General features: G+C 30.2%; 1 protein-coding gene across 2 annotated transcripts in view; it reads left to right on the top strand.

The window, feature by feature from the left end:
- The first annotated feature begins 2771 nt into the window (after positions 1–2771).
- LOC107441922 (mitochondrial sodium/calcium exchanger protein) overlaps positions 2772–6372 on the top strand; it is a 71443-nt gene continuing 67842 nt past the window's right edge. For both annotated transcript variants that reach the window (XM_016055334.3, XM_016055331.3), the window contains exon 1: positions 2772–3130. The gene's annotated coding sequence lies outside the window, so the exon portion shown is untranslated. The remainder of the gene's footprint in view (positions 3131–6372) is intronic.

Genomic DNA, 6372 nt, shown 5'->3' with positions numbered 1-6372 from the left:
CTACCATTTGGAGACAAAAGCCAAACTTTTAGTTCCAAGATCAAAAATCGGCTAATATTTGCTATGGTCATAACTTTTTTTGTGAGTAAGCTAACGAAACATTTTGGTGAGCAAACGATTTCAAAATATGGGCTTACCTTTGGAGATAAAATTCACACTTTTTCTTTGTTTAATTTTAGTTTTGGCCATACCTTTCTTTTAGCAAGAAGATTTTCGGTGGATTAACAGGAGCTAGCGATTTCTCACGAGGGGCTAAAATTGAAGGAAAAATTCTAATTTGTGATTTCTAACTTCACAACTTTGTCAAAACTTGTAGAGTTAAGTGGGATAATTATTTCCATTGGGTAACTGTGACCAGCGTTATTTTATAAAAACTCAACAATCATAAGAATTTTGAAAAATATGTTTTATCAAGTTTAAGTGTATGTTTTGTTTCATGAATCTTTTGTTCTTGGATGAAAATTTTTTGTCAATATTCAAATTATACTTAAAAGACTCTAAAAGTAAAAACCTTTGAAAAGCTGTTTGGTCGAACAAACAACAGTTTGTTTGACCGTCAACCGTCGAAAAAAATTTCGTGGTTAAAGAAAATCGATTTATTCGCTGGATTCGAAGTCCAATTATGATTTATTCCATTTTTGATCATCATTTTCTATTTGTACTAAAACTTATTATCTAGAATTACATGATCACAATTAGCCAATTTTTTTAACAATACAGTGCAATTATGACCATATTTTATGTCAATTCGAAAATTGGTGACATTTTGTCGCCCTTTGAGTAAAAATACCAAGAATGTGTATTAAAAAGAAGCATCATCCTTCTTGCATTCTAAAGAACCCGCAAGAAACTTTTACAATGGTAAAAGGTGGGAAACTGAATCAGAAAACAATTAAGTCAGCTGAAAAGTAGAAGAAAAGTTATTTCCGAAAAACCACGAAGCTGGCACGGCTGAACAGGAACTTAAGATAAGAATATAAACTTGGAGAATTTTTATTTACAAAAACCGTGCTTGATTATTCTTGCGACAGGCAAGAACTTTTGATTCTTGTTTGATCTTACGTTAAAGAAAACCTTTTTTTCCCAATGCCCACCTATATTAACATTTTTTTCTCAATTCAGGCATTTACAGGGCAGTTTTGTTGGCCTCTCTCTCAGGGGCACCATATTAGGTGGGCCAACGTTGCTCTACAGTAAGGACAGGTAGTACAGAGAAGGAAAGAACATCCTTGCCTTGCCCGGCACTCGAACCCAGAACCTTTCTGATGCAAGAGCAGTTCCCTAACCCCTACACAGGCTGGTCGGCCATTAAAGATAACTCTATTTCTATCATTTTTAAAGTATATTATAAGCTTATGTTTAGAGTCAAAAAAGGACTGATCTATGGGCTTTATAAAAAGATGAATTTGTTATCCTTGAGGAAAACCATCAGTCATTACGCCTATCTTTCATAATTTAAAAATTCGATTGAAAGTCTTACCAAAATTTAAAAAATTGTTTCATACACAAAGGACAGACATCGTCAAATAAAATCCTCAATCACGATCCTCCCCGTGTGCATACAATAGGTTAAAGGGAGAAAGTACTGATTGGTTATTTATTCGGACTGGCCGTGAGATAGCAGCAGTTCTAGAATATGTACCAGCTGATTGTCATAATTTCTGTATATGTGGTCAGAATTCTGTACATATTGCCAAATTTTCGCATTTTAGGAAATTCAGTTGGGTAATGACGATTAAGAGAGTCAATATGTTACTTAGAAGGTTGATTTTTTTTATCCTTAAAGAATTGAAAGATCATTCAATACCGCTAAAATATTAACTTTAATTTTTTAAGGAAATGTAAAAGATAAGTAATAAAAAATTAAAAAATAATCATAATTACTCCAACTGACCATAATGGCCATCCATAACTATTTTTTGATGGGTGAGTAAACATGGGGTGACTATTTTCTACAATGGGCTAACGTTTGGAGGGAAAATTTGAGCTTGTGGTTGCCAACTTCACAAATTTGTCAAAATTTTGGTGAACTAACTTGGTTTAAGGTTTTCTTACAATAATGTTTGAAGGTCAAATTGAAACTTGTAGTTTCCTAGACAAAAACTGTCTAAAATTTGTTTTAGCCATGAAATTGTTTTAGCAGGTAGGCTAACACTTTCCTAAAATGGACTGACGTTCAGAGGCAAAATTCAAACTAGCAGTTGCCAATTTTATGCATGTCATATCTACTGCTAGATAGTTACAATTTCTCAGAACTCTCAAATTTATTCATTTTTAATTGCTTGAATTCAATTAAGTTTTCAATGATCTACCAATTTCTAAAGATTATCTTATATAATGCCAAGTTTTTAACTTTAAGGGGAGATTTTGAATTCAAATATGGATATTTTGTTTGAAAAGTGGTTGCCTTAACTATCCCAATTTCAGTAAATTTCTTTAAGAACTATTTGTGGGGGCGTTTAATATTTTCATTGATTTTCCTCCTCATATAGCTACCTATCTCACAATCTAAGTAAGGATGTCACGCTTCGGGGATACGTAATTAATCTAGCTCAATAATTTAACAAATAATTGAATTTTAAATAATAACTATCAAAGTCAAACAAGAACGATTACTTCAAAAATAAAATAATAATTCTCAATAAGTTATCAATAATAATTAACAATCAAATAAACTTCGTCAAATTTGCATAATATTTACTTAAAAAGTATCTCACATTCTCGGCCTTCAGTAACAAATCCTTACTACATACATCCGTGACATTGCGATTTACTTAATTCTTGTCACGTGACTAAAAATAGCGTAACAGAATGTAGGCATTCATCTGCATCGACTTTATTTGTCACAATATAAGACAAACGTGCCCTATAATAAAAGTAAGACATAAAAATGGCAAGGAGGCGTAAAATATTATTTCTGTTTTGAGTATAATTTCTCGCTGTGTTTTCTCTTTTTTGGAACAAACATTTCTTATGATTAACAAGCGTTACTTATGCCTTGGTATGTAATACCTAAATTTATGTAAATAGATTGACAAAGGAAAGTGATAAAAGATTACAATTCTTTTCTCGAAATGTGTTACATTTGCGCAAATTCAAACAGGATCCACGTCAACAAGTATTTTGAGAAGTAAGTTAAATTTTTTGAAACTATCTATCAAAAAAAATATTTATATTATTCTCTGAAATACAATGCTTTTAAACTTGGGTGCCTATTAATTAGTTTATTTTAAGAAATTATTATTTTTCATTTAATGCAAGAAATTAAGTAACATTTTAAATCAAACTGTCACTGGTGGAATCTTTTTGTAAATTGTTATGAGCGATAAATTAACCTATTCCCTGATATGGTTGTGAAAAATATACAGTTTTGTAGTGCTGCCTAAAATTTCCCTATGAAAAAAATATTACGCCTGCATTTAAACTAAATGAATGTTATTAACAGTTGACTGCAACTTTTTTTTTTTTTAAAGAATCACTAATTTAGGGTTTAAAACCCTTAAATACCAACTTGTCCGATTTTTATATAAGATTTCCTAAATTAATAGTATTGAAGTATATTTTGTATTTTATAACCGTCATTGAACAGTCGACACAATTTTGGGTTTTCGACTACCAATTTTTTGCTCCGACAATCAATGTTTTGCAGAGTGGGAGAAATTTTGCTTTCGTGGTGGACTTTTTGATTAAACTAACCCGCATTTGCGTTAGATGGAGATGAAAACCACGAAAACCTTCCACGGTTAGTCAGGCTGCAAGGGGATACTAACCCATGATCCGTCTACCACAGAGGATATTTTACATCAACACTATGGTCGGTGCGAGCCGGGTGTGAAATTCGTATCTACCAGCCATTACTGGGATTTGAACCCTGTTTACTTCAATGGAAGGTGAACGCGAGATCCCCTGACCCACCACGGTTCAAAAGGTATGCCAACGGTATCAAAATGCAGATGGTCACCTTCCCAAGTACTGACCGCGTCCGGTAATGCTTCGGTGAATAATTTTTCCGAAAGCAACTGTACATTATTAACATTTAAAAATATATTTGTCTAATATATACGTTTAAGTGAGTGATTTGTCGTGCTCAAGCAATTGTTTTTAATAACCAAGATTTATACGTTAAAACATAAATGCTGCTACATTTAAGGAAAATCGCACAAGTTGGCAGCTATTAATTTCCAATTAATCTCGAGCGCGATATCATAGATAATTGAAAATACATTGGATTCACGCGACTAACAAAAAAATGAATATTTTTACGAAACTGCAAATAAATTCAACATTTTTTAAAGTGAATTACAGTTATTTGTACTAAAAAATAAATTTTAAAAAAATTGTAAAAAAAAGTTGGAATTTTTGTGCTTAGTTAACATAAAAGTACCAGATTCTTATATTTTCAATACATTATGGTGTATTTGCTCCAATAAACAGAAATTTGCACAAATAAAAGGTTGTACTTATGTTAAAATCCATTAATGCTTAAATTCTTTTTCTGCCGTGATGCAGAAAAGCAATTAAAAAAATGTATTTAACTAAATAAATAATTTGTTCTGTTTCTGACTACTTGATTTTTGAAGAGAATTATAAAAAAAACATTTCCTTGATGAGAAAACAGTCCTGTTTCAGATTTAAAAAAGTTAAAAAATAAAGAATTCTCGTAAGTCACATAACATATATGTCATGCTAGGCCAACATGTGCTTTTAGGAATCACTATATTGTGAAACGTTACAAAATTGAAGCTTAACTTCATTTATGAGTGCCTCTATAGTTACAATTTTGTTCAGGGTTTCACATTTCATACCATTAACTTCAGCCAAAAATCAGTTAGCCTCTTTGCTTTTTAGTACTGGACTCTTAACATAATAGGAGATTTCAAACATTTTAGGTTTTGAAGAGAAATTAGGTTAGTTGAACTCATTGTACAGAAACCAGGCTATCACTATATCGCTTTTAAAAAGTAAATTTCGAAAAATTATGCTGAAATTTCAATTATAAAAAAAGATTAACGAAGATAAGAATACTTTGAGTAAGGTGAGAAAAAATAAGAGTAAAAACAATTTTTTAACTACATATTTAATCTTCTGCAAATCCGATGTTAGAGGTTTTTATTACTTAAATGACAATGTGGGACCCGTGCTTTGAAACAGAACTTATATTCTTACGTTAAGAAATACTTTATTTTCTCTTTTCTATGAAAAAATTTTGTCAGTTTCACATGTAGAAATTAAATGTGAATTATGCTTTTAATTAGAATTTTTATAAATTTAAACGCCAACTGTTTTTATAAATATTTTTAAAGTATTAAACACCGAGTTTTGATTACATTTTATTTTCTAGACAAATGTCAATTAATAAATGTCAAAATAAATGTTTAAGTTAAAATTTGATGTATTTTAACTATTTTTAAGAACTGTTTAATCTCGGTCTTTTTTACACAGAACTTTTTTTTTAAAAAAAAAATCTAAGGAGCGTAAATGAACTTTTCGTAAAATGCAGTTATTCTATTCCATTAATAAATCTAAAGTATGAAAAATAATTTTTTTATTCAAATTTTTAAATTTTTCTAAACTTTTTGCTGCTTTGCAAAAAACTTTTTACATGAAGAGTTTGTGATGAAAAGAAAGAGACCGAAATACATGGAAAACCTCTGCTTAGAATTTTGTTCAGCAAAAACTTCACTAAATTACGGTTGTTCATTAAATTACGAAACTTTCAGTTAGAATTGTGACAACAAGATAAAGAGAGACAAAACTACAAGGACAAACAAAATGACAACCAACAAAAGAGAAAAAATACTGTCTCTGATGAAAAATATAACAAAAAAGCGAGTAGGCGAATAATCAAAATAAATGTAAATTAAAAAAACAATGTAGTAACAAAAAAGAGGAAAGGATGGTGCCTTACTGAGAGACAGTGTGGTTTGAGTCCTGAAAACTGTATATTAGTAAGAAAAATGGATCTATGTGAGATATATAATTCAAAATTAATACATATATGTATACATACATATATATATATATATAATTAAACAAGATTTATATTAAAAATGACGCCGGCATTATAGAGGACCATACCCTATTAAAGTATGCTAATTGTTTTCTTTCCTTGTACTATCAAATTTCGTAGTCTAGACAATCATTGTAGGGTCTTATCATTTATTGTTAAATTTTTTTCGTGAAACAATATGAAATGTTTTGAAAAACCCATTTCATTTGGAACTTCTTTAAAAGAGTGCAAAAGCTACTTAAATCGCTAGAAGCTTTTTAAATTTTTCAGGATATTCAAATAGGTCTCTTTTCGCAAATTGCAAAACGTAATTCATAATCGTAAAAAATTGCTAGAAGCTTTTTAAATTTTCAGAATATTCA

The sequence above is a fragment of the Parasteatoda tepidariorum genome, chromosome 4 (genome assembly GCF_043381705.1).
Source record: "Parasteatoda tepidariorum isolate YZ-2023 chromosome 4, CAS_Ptep_4.0, whole genome shotgun sequence".
In the NCBI taxonomy this organism is placed as follows: Eukaryota; Metazoa; Arthropoda; class Arachnida; order Araneae; family Theridiidae; genus Parasteatoda; species Parasteatoda tepidariorum.
This window is presented reverse-complemented; position numbering and strand designations above follow the sequence as displayed.